Raw genomic sequence first — 17,881 nt, 5'->3', positions numbered from 1 at the left:
CCAATCAGATGCCCCAGACTCTGGGTCATCCCAATAGAACTTCCTGTGGGTCCCGACCTTCCAAGATAAAGACAGACAAAGCAGCCCCTCGTTCCTTGGTGGCAATGAGGCAGTGTCATCAGCTTATAGTCCTACTGCCCTGGGTTCTAGATTCACAAAAACTGAGGACCTGCGCCCTCAGATCCTTACAATCCTGATCTTGAGTGTATGAGGTCCATGCGCACCAGAAGTGAAATACGGACAAGCACTCAAAAGAAGAGTAATTGGATTTCTACTACTGCCTTTTTGATTCCATCTGCTTTGAACTGGAATTTCCAATGTCAAAGAGGCCATTGACTGAAAGAGTCATATTCCTTTTTAATTTGTGTTGATCAGTGATTCAAGAAACCACACTAACTCCTGATATTCCTGCTGGGAAACATATTGTGAACTAAATATGCATGGCCTTATGTCTTCAAAATATGTTAAAAGAACTTGATTAAACTATCAACTCCAAGAAGTAACTAATTATGTCTCTTTTGCGTATAAACCGCTATTACTAAGTGACAGAGAGAACCAGTAAGAAATCTTCTCCCATGCTGTTTTGGAGATGCTTGTTTACTAGCTCATTCACAATTCAAGACCTTTGGGGCTATCTAGGCTAACATCCGGTTCTTATTAGAGAATTCTATAGGTGATGGCCAGGGAAACCATTCATTGGGCTGACACTTGGGAAGCAAGATAATCCCTGTCCTGTATCCACTTCAGATCACATTTTCCTCCCTTATTTTTGCCTCTTTCCCTCCTATTTTGTCCTTTTTCCAACTTATTGCTCTCATTATTTCCTTTGTCCTTTTTAGGTGGTTATAGGTCATAATTAATTTCTTCTCTCCCCAGAAATTTACCCCATTCTTTGAGTTGTGGTGAATCCCACCTTCCAGCACCACTTGTTTGTATATTAGCTTTAATTCTGTTTTTGTTTTATGTTATTATTACTATTATGCAATATTTAGATCACAGCAGTACCCAGAGAACCCAGTGTCCTAGACAGTGTAGGCATATATAAAGAGACGTGGTCAGTGTCCTAAGGATTTTGCTTAAGTGAACAGTAGCTAATCTACATTTAGAATTTTACACACGTTGGGCCACATCCTGAGGTTTTGACTTTTGGGGCATTTAACTGGGTAAAAATTGAAAAAGATGCACAGGATTTGATCCACAGAATGTTGTATGCATTGTAATTGTAGCATTAATAAATTACTACTCCCCCATATATAAATTCTAATGTAAGTGTAAATATTTTTTGTGTAAGAACTGAAAGGAATGGCAGAGCTATATTTTCCTTCTTGTCCTGTTAAGATCTGGAACTGTGCTGAAGAGATCAAAGGGACACAGCTCTGGTGAACGGGGTGTGGTCATAAAAGTTTGTTCAGTGTTATGGAATATTTTCCAGCAGTGGGCTTGTGCAAGCTATGTTTGGTGTTGGATTATGGTAAAAGTTTAATAAATGCTCCAGTTCTAAACAGTAACTTGGTCTGAGAGTGTAACATAGTCAGATCCTGATATTCTTTCTACTTCTCTGATAGTGGAGTTCCCATATTTTGTATTTTTAGGCTATCTCTTGCATTATTATTCTCATTTTTTATATTTGCCTTTATAATTTACTTAACTTTCCCACTGGACCATTAGATGATGATTGCTTTAGACTATTAATATTTCATATTAATCTCAATCTCTCTTTTAATTGTGCATAAGTAAATATGTTACTAATACATAAAGATACAGAGGGATTCAGCTATTATATTTATGGTCAGTTACAACCATTTTATAAAATAGTCTACTTATATTACATATAATGTATTCAGTCTTTTTTCTGTCCATATTCTGTCGGAGGGCAAATTATCAATACTTGTATAAAAAGCTGTGAAAATAAGAAAGATATATTCAGAAGGTATCAAGTATAGATCATGTATGTGAGAAGAGATGTAAGAGGGGAAAAAGTCACACATCTCACATTTAGTGAGATGGGAAATATTTGTCGGTTCTAATCTGAACTTTAAATATATAATAATTATTATTCATTGCATTTATACAGCTCCTTCTACCCTAGGATCTCAGAACACTTTACAAACATCGGCGAACTAAGTCTCCCAACACCAAAAAAAAATTAAGTAAGTGAATGTACAGTAACTCCTTGCTAAACGTTGTAGTTATGTGCCTGAAAAATGTCTTTAAGCGAAACGATGTTAAGCAAATCCAATTTCCCCATAATAATAAATGTAAATAGGGTGGGTTAGGTTCCAGGGAAATTTTTTTCACCAGACAAAAGACTATATATATACACAAACAGTATAAGTTTTAAACAAACAATTTAATACTGTACACAGCAACGATGATTGTGAAGCTTCGTTGAGGTGGTAGAGTCAGAGGGTGGAAGAGGGTGGGATATTTCCTAAGGAATGCCTTGCTGCTAAATGATGAACTAGCACTCAGCTGAGCCCTCAAGGATTAACACGTTGTTCATGTAGCCTCACACTCTACAAGGCAGTACGAATGGAGGGAGGGGAGATAGCATGGGCAGACAGAGACACACACCCTATGTGTGAGAGAGAAATGCGCATTGCCCCTTTAAGTATGCTGACTCCACTCTAAGTACATTGCCTTTTTAAGTAGATCAGCAAGTTGAGACAGCAGCTGCTGCCAGCAAGCTCCCTCCATCCTGAGCCCTGTCGTGTGTGTCCCCCCCCAGGCTCTATGGAGATGGAGTAAGCGGGGGACAGAAGCAGGGGGGAGGGGAACACCCTGACATTAGCCCCCCTCTTACCCTTCCACACCCCGCACAGGAGGCTCCCGGGAGCAGCTCCAAGGCAGAGGGGCAGGAGCAGCAAATGGCAGTGTGGGAGGGACAGCTGAACTGCTGACAATTGATAGCCTGCTGGGTGGCTGCCGCACAGAAAACTTAGGGGAGCAGGTAGCTGATAAGGGAGACTGCCGGTCCACCCTGGTTCTAAGTCCCCACCAGCTCCCTCCAATGGCTGCTCTTTCTGCAACCAGTGGACAAAGCAGGCGGTTGCCAAACAATGTTATAAGGGAGTATTGCACAACTCTAAACAAGCATGTTCTCTAATTGATCAATGAAACAACTTTAACCAGGACGACTTTAAGTGAGGAGTTACAGTACTGTTTAGGCTGGCACTGTTTGCATGAAATAGCCCCATTGGCAGGTGTTGATTCCTAGTGAAATAGTTAAGTGATTTATGTTTATTTGCCAAGGCAGTTGGCTCATTACCCTACCTAGGATTAAAGAAGAGGGGAGTGACACTCTGGGGCTAGGAGTGATTGAGGTGTGCATTAAGAGTGACTAAATTGAGAGGTAGGAAACGTATAAATACTGTGTAGAATGTCTGAGCTGACCTTTACCTTACCTCTACTGTTTTATTTAATTGTAATTCATTTTATTGTTAATAAAGTAAAAGATCAAGAAGGAGTGAGTTATATTGATTGGACTATGCTGTAAAGCAGGGTGGGATAGGCACCTGCTCAAAGTAATATTGTCTCTGTTTTAAAGATTAGGAAACTGAAGCACAGAAAGCGTTACGTAGCAAGTGAGTGCTAGGGCTGGGAATAGGAACCTGAATAATATGTGAATCCCTAATCATGAGACTACACTTCTTCTTTCTAGATTTCTATCTTGAGATTTCTTGAGTTAAAAGTACATATTCGAATTGTGTTGTTAACTTTGCATGGAGTAGCACAACAGAGCTTCCAGCATGCTCTCACAAAGCTATTTCTACATTTTAACCTTTTAAATTATCCTTATTATTGTGTTTTCCTCTTTCGTTGCCAATGCCCTGCAGTTGTCCCCTGGACTGATTAAAACATTATTCCATTATAAGCATGATTCATGGGGTTTTAAATAATAATTCATAGCTACCTCACCATCACCACCAGCAGCAGCAGCAGCAATAATTAATGCCACAATTTAACCACTCCAGTGTGAGGAAGAGGAGAAGGCCACTATGAAATTACAAAGCTTAGTCAATGGATTAGTTCCATTAAGAGTTTCCTTTTAAAAAGCAGCCAGATACCTTTACTAGAGACTATTCTAATACTGGATTCTAATATCTTCCCCTACACAACACACATACACAAGCTCTTTCCAACTCTCAAAATGAATCATAAAAACATGTTTGCAAGTTTAAAAGCGATAAGTGAAAAAGCCAATAAATAAAATAGATTTCAGAGAGAAAGGGAGATATAGCACCCTCACTGTGAGTGCTACTTGAAGGACAATTGTAGCCAGTTGAGAAGAGTATCCCAAGAAGGCCAGCCAGTTTTGTTTGTTATTTTTGGAGAGATGGAAAAAGTCACATACTGGAGCAGTGCTAGTATATGTCTTTCTGAGCAGCTGCTTCTTTCTGGTTTATTTCATGGTGTTAAGTTACACTTACTTCCATGGAAATATAGTCTTGGGGTTCAGGGAAGGCACTCAGTCAGAACTGCTGTGTTCTGTTCATAGCTTTGCTTCCTATTCATGGTGTGACCTTGAACAAGTCAGTCTCTAAAATGAATACAACTTCCTTACCTACTTTAAAGGTATTACAAAGCTTAGGGCTTGTTCCTGCTCTCATTGAAGTCAGTTGGAGACTTCAATAGGAGCATGAATGACCATTTAGATCAGGGATCTCAAACTCAAATTACCAGGAGGGCTGCATGAAGACTAATACATTGGCCTGAGGGCCGCATCACTGACACTGCCCCGCCGCGCTGCCTCTGGCCGTGCCCCCACACCACCCCTTCCATGAAGCCCCGCCCGTGCCCTGCCTTTTCCCACCCCTTTCCAGCCCCCATTCCAACCTCTTCCCCAAATCCCCGCTCCTGCCCCGCCTCTTCTCCGCCTCCTCCCCTGAGCACGTGGCTTCCCCTCCTCCCCCCTCCCTCCTGGAAACTGCTAAGTACCGCCAAACAGCTGTTTGGCAGCAGGAAGCGCCTGGAGGTAGGTAGAGGAGCGGGGACAAGGCGCTCAGGGGGACGGTGGGGGAGGGGAGCTTGGCGGCCATAGGAAATAACGGGGGGAGGGGCATGGGGAGCTTGGTGGGATGCAGCAAATAGCTCCGCTGGCTGCATGTTTGAGACCCCTGATTTAGATAGTTCATATTTATAAAGTGCTTGGAGATTCTTAGGTGACAGATATTATCATTTATTATTTGTATTTCTGTAGCACCTAGGGGCATTAGTCATGGAACACAGGTTGGACCTGATTCTGCTGTACGAACACAAAGCAAAAAGATGGTCCCTGCCCCAAGGGGCATACAATCTAAGTATAAAACAAGAGACAACAGATGGGGGAGTACAAGTAAACAATGAGACAGTATTGGTCAGCATGCCAGGCAGCATCTCTGCACATAAGCAGCCTAACTATTGTCAAGCTTTTGTAAGCAACATGGCAAAGAAGAGCTTTGAGGAGCTATTTGGAGGAGTATAATGAGGTAGCTTTGTGGATGTTTACAAGGAGCCGCTACTGAACATGTGGGCAGCATGGGAGAAAGCATGAAAGTGTCTGAAAATTTAACAAGTGGGTGGTAGAGTCCGGCATCGTGAGCCAATCAGCTCGATAGTGAATGAGAGATGATCGGTAGGATGGGAATTGGGTATGAAGGGCCATGAAAGGGAAGGCAAGCAGCTTGTGTTTGATGCAATAGAGCAGGGGGATTCAGTGGAGGGATTCAAAGAGAGGGGTAACGTGGAAAGCAACAGGTTGGGAAAATTATCTTAGCAGAAGAAGTATTCAGAATGGATGTGAGTGAGACAAGATGGCATTTGTCAAGGCCAGAATGTTGCAGTAATCCAACCAGGAGATGATTACAGCTTGAATGGGTTTTAGCTGTGTGGATGGATAGGAAAGGCCATATCTTAGAGGTGTTATGCAAGTGTTATATAACTGCAATTAATATTATAATATGACCAGCAGGCACCTTAATTCACTTTTAAACATTTGTGTGTTTGTAGGATTAGGACCTAACTTTTTGATTTTAATGGGATTATTCAAACATAAAGTTAAGCACATTGTTAGTGTGTATACTCCTCTTGGGGGGTGAGGGGGGAGGCTTAATGCGAACTATAATATATGCTGTCACTGAGAGGAGAAAATATTTCTTAGAAGGGTACAATTATTATAAAATACATTATTAAGGGTGAAGATGTTAAATGCTTGAATCATCAAAAATATCCAGAGGATATCAATGGAATAATAGAGACAAGCAGAGAGTATTAAATACTGATCATTCAAGCATTCTTAGACATCAGCTTTTTCAAATTAATTGTCTTAATATAATTATGTCCTCCAGTGGTATGAAACAAGTTAGCTAATGTTGAAAAATAACTTAGGTGCCATACTTCATAGTAATTTTTCACACTGTAATTTGTTCCTGTTACCAGTAATTTCTATTAAAACCATTTCTAGTCATGTAGCTAATTTGTAGTTCTAGTTACTTAGAACTTTCTTTAATAATATTTAAATCTTGATCGTGGTCCCATCAAAATGAATAGGAGAATTACCACTGGCTTCAATAGAAGCAGGATTGAAACCTTCCTATGAAGCATTCACATTTTCTGGGGACTTGCTGAGTAGGATACAGATAAGAGACCCTAAAAATGAACAGAATGAAAATACAAGGGCTGTCAAGCGATTAAAAAAATTAATCGTGAGATTAAAAAAATTAATAGTGCGATTAATCGCGCTGTTAATAATAGAATACCATTTATTTAAATATTTTGGATGCTTTCTACATTTTCAAATATATTGATTTCAATTACAACACAGAATACAAAGTATACAGTACTCATTTTATATTTATTTTTGATTACAAGTATTTGCACAGTAAAAAAACAGAAGAAATAGTATTTTTCAATTCACCTAATACCAGTACTGTAGTACAGTCTCTTCATCATGAAAGTTGAACTTACAAATGTAGAATTATGTACAAAAAACTGCATTCAAAAATAAAACAATGTAAAATTTTAGAGCCTGCCAGTCCACTCAATCCTTCTTCTTGTTCAGGCAATCACTCGGATAAACAAGTTTAGTTACATTTGCAGGAGATAATGCTGCCCGCTTCTTGTTTACGTCACCAGAAAGTGAGAACAGGCATTTGTTTACATCCCCAGAAAGTGAGAACCACCATTCCAGGGGACATGCATCCATTCTGATGACGGATTCTGCTCGATAACAATCCAAAGTGGTGTGGACTGACACATGTTCCTTTTCATTATTTGAGTCAGATGCCACCAGCAAAAGGTTGATTTTTCTTTTTTGGTGGTTCGGGTTCTGTAGTTTCTGCATCAGAGTGTTGCTCTTTTAAGACTTCTGAAAGCATGCTCCACACTTCATCCCTCTCAGATTTTGGAAGGGACTCCAGATTCTTAAACCTTGGGTCGAGTGCTGTACCTATCTTTAGAAATATCACATTTGTACCTTCTTTGCGTTTCTGAAATCTGCAATGAAAGTGTTCTTAAAATGAACAACGTGTGCTGGGTCATCATCCAAGACTGCTATAACATGAAATATATGGCAGAATGCAGGTAAAACAGAGCAGGGAACATACAAGTCTCCCCCAAGGTGTTCAGTCAAAATTTTAATTAATGCATTATTTTTTAAAGAGCGTCATCAGCATGGAAGCATGTCCTCTGGAATGGTGACCGAAGCATGAAGGGGCATACGAATGTTTAGCATATCTAGCATGTAAATACCTTGCAGTGCCGGCTACAAAAGTGCCATGCAAATGCCTGTTCTCACTTTCTGGTAAATAAGAAGAGGGCAGTATTATCTCCTGTAAATTTAAACAAACTTCTTTGTCTTAGCGATTGGCTGAACAAGAAGTAGGATTGAGAGGACTTGTAGGCGCTGAAGTTTTACATTGTTTTGTTTTTGAGTGCAGTTATGTAACAAAAAAAAAACTACATCTGTGAGTTGCACTTTCACAAAAAAGAGATTGCACTATAGTACTTGTATGAGGTGAATTGAAAAATAGTATTTCTCACTTTTATCATTTTTACAGTGCAAATATTGGTAATCAAAAATAATATATACTTTGATTTCAATTACAACACAGAATACAATATATATGAAAATGTATAAAAACATCCAAAATATTTAATAAATTTCAATTGGTATTCTACTACTTAACGGAGCAATTAAAACTGTGATTAATTTTTTTAATCGTGATTAATTTTTTTGAGTTAATTGCGTGAGTTAACTGCGATTAATCAACAGCCCTAGAAAATACCGGTCATTCCTGTATCACCATAGCACCTACATTAAACAGTAGTCTGTAATGTTTTTTTTTTTTAAGACTGGGAAGACATGATGAAGGTGGATCTCTATTGGTAGTATATTTACCTCCAGTGGTATCCTTGAGGCTGCTACTGGAAAAGCATGGTTGTTTTCTAGCTTAAGATGTCCTGATGTTACCATCAAGTTCAGTTTGAAGAAGCACTTGGATATCTACTTGGAAGGACAATCAAATGAATTCAGGTGCTTCAGATCATTGGCTCTCAGTCCAGTTAAACCTTATATGTTAACAAATCAAGGCTCTGATTCTACAAAGATTTATTCATATGCTTAACTCTAGCATGTAAGCAGTCCCATTGAGCTTAAAGGAACTATTTACGGGCTTGAAATTAAGGATATGTGTAAGGCTTTCAAAAATTGGGGTCCAAGTCTGTATGAATTATTGGCAGCCAGGGAAAATACTAAAATTTGTATGTAGTATGTTCACCAAAGGTCTCATGAACAGTGCTTATCAGAGACTTTGTGTGAGGAGGCAAATTTTTTAAGACCTATGAGGTCTTTTAGTACTAGCAATAGTAGTGTCGTGCACATTAAGATCCAATGGCTAGAAAGATACACTGAAAAAACTTCCCTGTTTCATTTGCAAAGAGTGAAGCTGAATGCAGATTAAGTTGAACAAGTTAAACTTTATTAAACCCTGTACACTGTTCTATCCATGCAGATGAGATGCTTTGAGCCTATCTCCCCACATTCCCTGTTGTCCTATCAATAACAGCCGTTCCAGGGAACATCTGCCCTCTGAGTCCAGTTCCACTGATCATGTACATCTTCCTTAGTTAATAAACACATTTTTTAATATAAACATTAAAAACAAATAATTGATTCTCAGACCCCTACTCCATGTTCCCTCAGCCAGAGGTTGGTAGCACATAGCCTCAACAGTTGACCACATTGCAAGTGACCTATCTGTCTCCACTCTAGCAAATGATCTCTCTGTGGAGTCTCCTCCTTCCCTGTGGAGTTGGTGTCCAGATAGTGCTGTCTCTCTGTTCTGTGATGATCTCTGTAGGCTCTCGCTGGGTGTTGCGTCTGCTGGTTTGTAAATGTAGTGTCTACTGTTCTTTTGGATCACTAGTCCCTCTTGCATAATCACTGCATATTACATGGTTGCCACTGTACCCCTCACTATTCCTTTAGTCCACTCCTTCTGGTCTCTCTCTAACAGCTGGATCCTCACAGGAGTGTTTGTCTCCAGGGCCATTGGGTCCCTGGTTGACCTGTTGTACTCTAGTGCCTACCTCTCTTATTGATTGTTGGCAGTCTCCTCTCAGCAGTGTTACTATTCTTCAGGCTGCAATAGGTCTCCCCCTCATTGGTAGCAAGATTTTGGTCCTTTGTCCCATCAGTGTCTATGCCGGACTGTTTTGGCACCCGTGTGATGTGGTGTGCCAGTTTGCCAAAACTGCTCACAAGGAGTCTGAACCAGAAGAAACAGCCTTGTGAAACAGTCTTAGTTGTTTTCACGGCTGATTCCACCTTACCATTACTCTGTGGGTATGATGGGGATGAAATGTGTTTGTCAAATTCCCATTTACAAACAAATTTCTTGAATTCCCACAAGGCAAATTGGGGTCTGTTGTTAATGAATACAGTGTCCAGAGTGCCATCTCTCGCTAAGTGGGCCGTCAGTTTGCCAATCACTGATTTGTAGGGCCCTACCAAATTCATGGTCCATTTTGGTCAATTTCACAGTCATAGGATTTTTTAAATCGTACATTTCATGATTTCAGAAATTTAAGTCTGAAATTTCACAGTATTGTAATTATAAGGGGTCCCAAAAACGAGTTGGGGGGCCTCAAGGTTATTGCGGGGGGGGGGGGGGAGGGGGGGTTGCACTACTGCTACCCTTACTTCTGTGCTGCTGCTGGTGGTGGCGCTGCCTTCAGAGCTGGGTATCCAGCCAACAGCCGCCGCTCTCCGGCCACCCAGCTCTGAAGGCAGCGCAGAAATAAGGGTAGCAATACCATGACCGTCCCGTCCCCCCCCCCCCAAATAACCTTTCAAACTCTCAACAACCCTCTTTTGGGTCAGGACTCCCAGTTTGAGAAATGCTGGTCATACCCTGCCATGAAATCTGTATAGTACAGGTAATAGCACACAAAAGACCAGACTTCATGGTCCACGACATGTTTTTCATGGCTGGGAATTTGATAGGGCCTTACTTATTTGCTTGTTGTTTCAGGCAGGGTATAGACCTCCAAGAAATTTAAATAGTAATCCACTGTGATCAAATACTGCTTTTTCTTGAAGGTAAATAAGTCCATGCCTACCTTTTCCCATGATTGGATGAGCGGCTCATGTGGCAACAGAGTCTTTTTTTTGGTGGGAGTTAACACATGACCAGCAGGAGTCACACCCCTATGTCAAGGAGCAGAGTTGTGTATTCTTTCCTGGCCACTAAACACAATCTTGAGCACATCTAAGACATCTGTCAATGTCCAAGTGTGAGGCATGTATTTTTTGTATGACATCCTTACATAATGAGTCGGGGGCAACAGCTTTCTGTCCTTGAAATATGATTCCATCCTTAATGATCAGCTCATCTTTAATTTGAAAATATGGTTCTGCCCCTACTGTAACTGGTTTTTGTCTTCTGACCATCCTACTAATATTGCTGTCCTTGCCTACATTTGGATGTCCTTTCCTTTTATATCCATCAGCTTCGCTGTTGAAACTGCAATTAGGCAGTCCTTCCAGCACTTGGGTGAGTCTTCTTTGGAACATCTCTGGTGCTGGGTTTATGCCCATCAGCATGTGCAGCCATCTGTAGTGACCAAATGGTGTTGCTCAGGTTGTCAACGTGATGATCTTTGTCCAGGCTTATGTGCCAAAACTCATTCCTCACCTCACAGATCTTAAAGATTCTGATAACATAAGAAATTGTGGGCAGTGGATAGTAGCATCTTTTCAATGCCCAGTTCAATGGCTTTGGGTCTATGTAGATGTGTAATTTGCCTGATGTCTTCTGTATCACCCCATGCTGCTTACCAAAGCTATACTGGCCTCTAGAAGTGCTGTGATACCTCTGGTCTGCAGATTTTCAAGCTCCTTGCATACTGGATTATGTAGTGCCATGGGAATTTTTCGTCATGATAAGCACATAGGTTCCACTGTGGGGGTCGACTTTCATTTCCAGCCTTTCCTTCAAGGCACCTATCACCTTTGAAAATATCCCCACACTCTTTTAAAGTTGTCTTTATTGTCCATGGGACTTCCCCCCTTTTACTACTTGTACTGCAGCTATTAAATTCTGACACTGTACACTGATCAGATCCATGGCTTGTGTGGCTGTATTCCTCATAAGGGGATTGTGCTTACCATCCACCACAACAAACTTCAGTTTGTGCCATCTGTTATTTTTTGTGTTAGTTTCTATGAGGTCACATTTTCCTATGGGCTGCATTATGCTTTCATTGTACATTGCACCTGCTGTTTGTAATGGGCATGTTAGAGTCCAATTCACCCTGAGGAATCATTTTGCAGAAGGATCCACCTGAAATAACACAGGGCATTTCCCCATTAACGTTGTTGCATACACAGAGATATTGTCCCTTATATTGTCTCCTGTCTCAACAGCCTGGACCTGATATGCTCACAGACTCAAGGTGGGAGTTGTGATGTCATCGCAGCTGTCTGATGAGCCTTCCCCCTTTTATACAAGCCTGACTGAACCATTTTAGCAGTGTGTGCAAGAGCTGAAGAAGGTCCCAGAAAGGTTCAAAGTGCCACATTCCTTGCAGTGCTGTCCTACTGCAGGACACTTCCCCCCCCCCCCAAACTGTTTCCCACAGTAAATGCCTCTCACTAGGGATATGGAACCTTGGTCACGTTTCCTCCATTTGTTCTCCTTTGTTGTGCACTTCTGGGTTTGTTGTGCCTCCTCTGGCTTTCATCCTTTCTCTTAAGGTTTCTACTGCATACACATGTCTAAGCATCTATTTAATGTGAGATCACCTTCCTGGATCAGTTGCTCCCACAGGGGCTATCCCCAGTGTTGCCCTGTCCCAAATTAGGGGGTCTGTCAAGTCCTCAGAATTGCAGTTTTCTTCTGGTTTGGGGAGCAATAGGTTCCCAGGGCTCCTAGGACTGCAGTAAGGCTTGAGGCAGCAGTGAGCTTCAGAGTAGTGCAGATCTCTCTGCCTTGTCCCCAGTAAGGTAAAATAATATTTTTACTTTCCAGCTGTTATCGTTCTCCTGCATGGCCAGGTCTATGTACAGCTCCAGCTCCTCCTTCCACTGGGTCTATCACTGGGCTAGGTTTGTGTCTGTAAAAATCCAGAGTTCCAAGGGGCTTCAGACCAAGTTCCATGGCTCATGCTGCCAGCTGCTGCACTACAGAGAATTTACAGCTCACATGCTGCCACCACAGCTCATTTGCAAAGAGTGAAGCTAAAATGCAGGTCAAGTTGAACAAATTAAACTTTATTAAACCCTGTGCATTGCTCTGTCCATGTCACTGAGTTGCCTCCAGCCTGACTCCCCACATTCCTGTTCCCTTGGTGTCCCCTCACTAACAGCCCCTCCAATTCCAGTCATTATGATACATCTGTGTAGATAGATAAGGCCCAAGATTGTGAGTGTTCTATGTTATGACAACTGATGTTCTCTACAGGGGGTAATTGGTGTTAACTGATTAATTTAATTATATATAATTAAATCAATCAATTAATTAAATTAAGCGATTGATTAAATTAATTCTTTTCCAGAAATATGGAATGGCTGCCCTATGAGGAGAGATTAATAAGACTGGGACTTTTCAGCTTGGGAAAGAGACGACTAAGGGGGGATATGATAGAGGTCTATAAAATCATGACTGGTGTGGAGAAAGTAAATAAGGAAGTGTTATTTACTCTTTCTCATAACATAAAAACTAGGGGCAACCAAATGAAATTAATGGGGAGCAGGTTTAAAACAAACAAAAAGAAGTATTTTTTCACACAACGCACAGTCAACCTGTGGAACTCCTTGCCAGAGGATGTTGTGAAGGCCAAGACTATAACAGGGTTAAAAAAAAGAACTAGATAAGTTCATGGAGGATAGGTCCATCAATGGCTATTAGTTAGGATAGGCAGGGATGGTGTCCCTAGTCTCTGTTTGCCAGAAGCTGAGAATGGGCAACAGGGGATTGATCACTTGATGATGACCTGTTCTGTTCATTCCCTCTCAGGCACCTGGCATTGGCCACTATCAGAAGACAGGATACTGGGCTAGAAGGACCTTTGGTCTGACCCAGTATGGCCATTCTTATGTTCTAACATGATAAAATCCAGTGGACAAAGATATAAAATTATTTTTTTGTATCTCAGTCATATCTTAGTAGTTTTCCAAGCACATTCTTTGAGTTTGTGTTGCTCAGGACCTAAAACTAATATTTTATAGTAGATTCTTTGTGTACTCCAAGCACTTGTCAAGTGATACAAAGATTGTCAGTCTAAATAATGTTGTTGTAATTAACTGAAATAATGTAATCAAGACATTGGTGTACAAAGTGAAATTGCAACAGATTTGGAACAGAGATAAGGACAGTCTGAAATTAGTGTTTCTTTGAGTCACCTATGGCTAAAGCTATATACACGATATGAAACTATACAAAGATATAAAGTTTGGGATTAACCCTTCCATTAGTGCACAAAATATTTATAAAAGTTCTAACTTCAAACAACATTAGAAGTTATGCACATAAGCTTCCCAAGGATTAAGCTGACACATGGCAGTTCTGAATTGTCTGACTTGACCAATTAACCTTTTTCACATGGCTTTTTTGACTTATGACTGAACTGTTATTTTTCTAACTTGGATTTTTTCTACAGTAACTCCTTGCTTAACATTATGTTCCTGAAAAATGCGACTTTAAGCGAAACAATGTTAAGCGGAAGGGGTAGGGACTCGGGCAGAAGGGGCAGGTGCTTGGGTGGAATGGACAGGGCTGGGTGTCAGCCTCCCCCAGCCAGCCCTTCAGCACTGCCTGACCTGCACCACCCAGGGCTGCGGCGGCAATTTAAAGGGCCCGGGGCTCTGGCTGCTGCTGCGGTAGCAACGGCAGCCGGGAGCCCCAGGCCCTTTTCAATCACTGGGCTCTGGTGCAGCTGCTCCTTTTACCCCACCCCCCATGGCAGCGCTTTAACATTGGCTGTGTACGGGCCAGTACGGGCAGCCACTTCTTACCAGTATGCTGTGCTGACCTGTACCGGCCCACTTTCACCTCTGGGCTCCGGGCTTTAATCTTGCATGCCTCTGCCTAGGAGCCAGACCTGCTGGCCACTTTCTGTACCCCAAACCCCTCATCCCCAGCCCCACCCCCAAGCCCCCACCCCCAGCCCACAGCTGTGACCCCCTCCCACACCCCAAACCTGTGTCCCAGCCCTGAGCCCCCTCCCCAAACATGAAGCCCCCTCCTGGACACCAAACCCCTCATCCCTGGACCTACCCTGGATCCTGCACCCCCAATCCAGAGCCTTGACTCCTTCCTGCACCCCACCCTCTGCCCCAGCCCTGAGCCCCTTTCCCCCCTGAAACCCCTCATCCCCAGCTCCTTTGGGTCACGGGCATCAACAATTCTCTTCAATGGGTCAGCAGAAAAAAAGTTTGAAAACCACTGATCTAGTTGACCTCCTGTCAACACATGATTTTTCCCTAGTACTCATTCATTCATGTTCTGCCTTGCTATTATATCCTGTGCAGTAATATCCTTCCTTCTCCTCTTTCAAATCCTGCCTTGATTATTTTTTTTCCATGAAGCTTCTTGTGTTTTCCCAGGTTATATATTCCAGGTCCTTGTGCTTGTGTATCATTGTTCCATGTAATATTTTCAAAGTCAATTAACAAATATGTGATCAATAATCATGTTTCATTAAAATGTAAATAACTTGTGAAAAATCTTTCAATTATGGGGAGGTTTATTATTGTGCAAATAAAATCGGAGTAAAATATAGATCATCAGAAAGAATAGTGCCCAAGAAAGATTTTGCGCAAAGTTGAATGTTCTCGAACAGCTTTTATGCTGCTCCAGTACATTAAGGAAATGCATTGATTAATTCTAATAGATATATTGTGCTGCCTACTCAAATGGATGCTCTAACAGTAGTGAAAATGTTAATATGTTATGGTCCCTGGTAATAGGAGTGTATAGTACTTAAACAAAAATAAGATGCAGATAACACTATCATCTAACTGAGTAATGATGGCTAATTAATTAGAGCTTCTATCTTTTCATGATGTTATGGTATCCCTTATGCTGAATTTTAAATAAAAATCTTTTGGTTTTAAATAATATGTATAAACTGCATTCAGACACTGAATATTTTCTCTCTTCTCTAGAGCCACTGTACTCACCAGCCAAGACCTTCAGCTTGAGAGTCCTCTGCCCTTCAAATGACCTTGCAGTAGGTGTGATACAATCACCACTGGAGACAACAGCTAGGTACTTTGTGGCTTTAGACAGCAGGCCCAACAGGTGAGCTAAAAGAGGGAAGCTTAGTGGCAAAGTTGTTAGGATCTTGCTAAGATTTTCTCATCTAGGAGTCTCAACAGCTCTTGACACTGTTCACACATATTTTAGTTATATGTATCTGGTCAATAATACATCCGTGAACATATTTTAAAGGTTTGGGGTTTTGCTGGGGTTTGTCCTTGCATGTGTTCATTTCTCATTCTTGAACAGTGAGTTTCCTCAGTCCAAATTGCAGCTTTAGGGTTACCATAAAGTGTGGTGTTAGCAATATCAAATGCTGAAACCAGGTCTGACCTTTCTGATTGGCCTAGAGACATGCCAATCACCAAGATGCTGTCAGGTCATGATGGATCAGAAATCACCAGTATGGAGTCATGGCTCTTTTATGCATATAAATAAGAGCATAGATGTTTTTTCAGATACCACACTGGTGGGCTCTGTATAGTGACTATTGGCTGTGAAATAGCACTAAGATTTACAATTATATGTTCTGTAATATGTTGTTGTTGACCTGCAACCGTAAGAGTTAACGTTTGAAAAGCAGAGAGTTGGGACACTGAAATCAAAATAATATACTAAAGGATTTATTGCTAAAGTTGAGCAGGCCACGGGTAATGAATTTTAATTATAGTGCTAGTGAGCTCACCCTGTTCACTTAATTAAGCAATAAAACATGACCGGCAATGCATTGTTGGGGGATTATTGCATGCCTTTGGTAAACTGTAAAACAAAACCGAAGGCTTTCAACTATACAAGAAGTGCAATAATCCCCCATAAATACACTGCCTGTCATGTCTTATTGGTACTTAAGAAAGTATTGGAATTTGTTTTAAGAAGCAAGGAAGATGGGGCTGGGGAAAAACAGAGTCCCGGATGTAGTGGGGATTGCTAATGCTTATGTGTTTGTTTTTATTGCCCCTCAAATCTACATTTCTGTCCAGAATTCTGAACCTGTTTCCTATTAACGACAGTTGTGTGATTCTTTTCACCCCAGAATCACTACTTGGCAAACATGAATTAAACTTTACAGTACCCATTCAAAGCACTGTGACAGAAAAGACAGATCTTTGGGTACCCCCAGTAGGGACTCTGAAGCTTCTGGTCCTATGAAGAGGCTCTGTTGGGTTAGACCACGGGTCTCAAACACGCAGCCCCCAGGGCTGCATGCAGCCCATGGAGTTATTTGCTGCGGCCCACCAAGCTCCCCACCCCCTGGAGTTATTTCCTGCTGCCGCCAAGCTCCCCTCACCTGCCCTCCCTTCCCCACAACACGCCGTGTTCCCACTCCTCTGCCTACCTCCAGGTGCTTCCTGCTGCAAAACAGCTGTTTGGCGGCACTTAGCACTTTCCAAGAGGGAGGCGGGAGGAGCGGGGAGCCATGGACTCAGGGGAGGAGACGGAGAAGAGGCGGGCAGGGGCAGGGATTTGGGGAAGGGATTGGAATAGGGGTAGGGAAGAGGTGGAGTTGGGGTGGGGACTTTGGGGAAGGGTTTGGAATGGGGGCAGAGGTGGGGGCGGGCTTTTGTATTTTTATATCTAAAGGTGTCAGTGATGCGGCCCTCAGACCAATGTACTAGTCTTCATGTGGGCCTCATGGTAATTTGAGTTTGAGATCCCTGGGTTAGACAATAGCCTGGAATTTCAGGAGTTAATGTCCAGCCTGGTTGGAGAGGCCATGCAGAGTGTACTTCCAGCTAGAGGTAAATTAGGTGGATCTCAGCCTGTTTAGGCCAGGTCTATATTACAAACTTCAGAAGACCTAGCTATGTCGGTCAAGGGTGTGATGAGGTGTAATTCATGATGGACATAGCTGTGCCGACAAAAGCTCCTAATGTACTAACTTATATCACTGGGTGAGGATGGAATAAGTTGTGCCAGAAAAAATGGAGTTTTGCCTGTATAAGCTGCGTCCATGCTAGGAGTGCTTTGCCGGTATAGTATACCTGTATAGCTATACTGACAAAGCCTTCCAAGTGTAGGCCTGACTTTAGCCTCAATCTCTTCAGAGAAAGTTGTGTTGCTTTCAGAAGAGAGACAAATACAAAGGTTGTGCTGGCCAAAGATAGAGAGCTCTGGGGAAAAACAGAAACTACTTTACTTTT

General features: G+C 41.8%; 1 long non-coding RNA gene across 3 annotated transcripts in view; it reads left to right on the top strand.

Annotated features, from left to right (window-relative positions):
* LOC144262595 (uncharacterized) overlaps positions 1 to 17,881 on the top strand; it is a 127,274-nt gene that overhangs the window by 22,189 nt on the left and 87,204 nt on the right. For all 3 annotated transcript variants that reach the window (XR_013345557.1, XR_013345556.1, XR_013345558.1), the window contains exons 3-4: positions 2,075 to 2,150; positions 15,647 to 15,782. This is a non-coding gene — a long non-coding RNA (uncharacterized LOC144262595). The remainder of the gene's footprint in view (positions 1 to 2,074; positions 2,151 to 15,646; positions 15,783 to 17,881) is intronic.

This window comes from Eretmochelys imbricata, chromosome 3, assembly GCF_965152235.1.
Source record: "Eretmochelys imbricata isolate rEreImb1 chromosome 3, rEreImb1.hap1, whole genome shotgun sequence".
Lineage (NCBI taxonomy): Eukaryota > Metazoa > Chordata > Testudines > Cheloniidae > Eretmochelys > Eretmochelys imbricata.
Note: the sequence above shows the minus strand (reverse complement) of the source record. Positions and strands in the feature narration are given on the sequence as shown.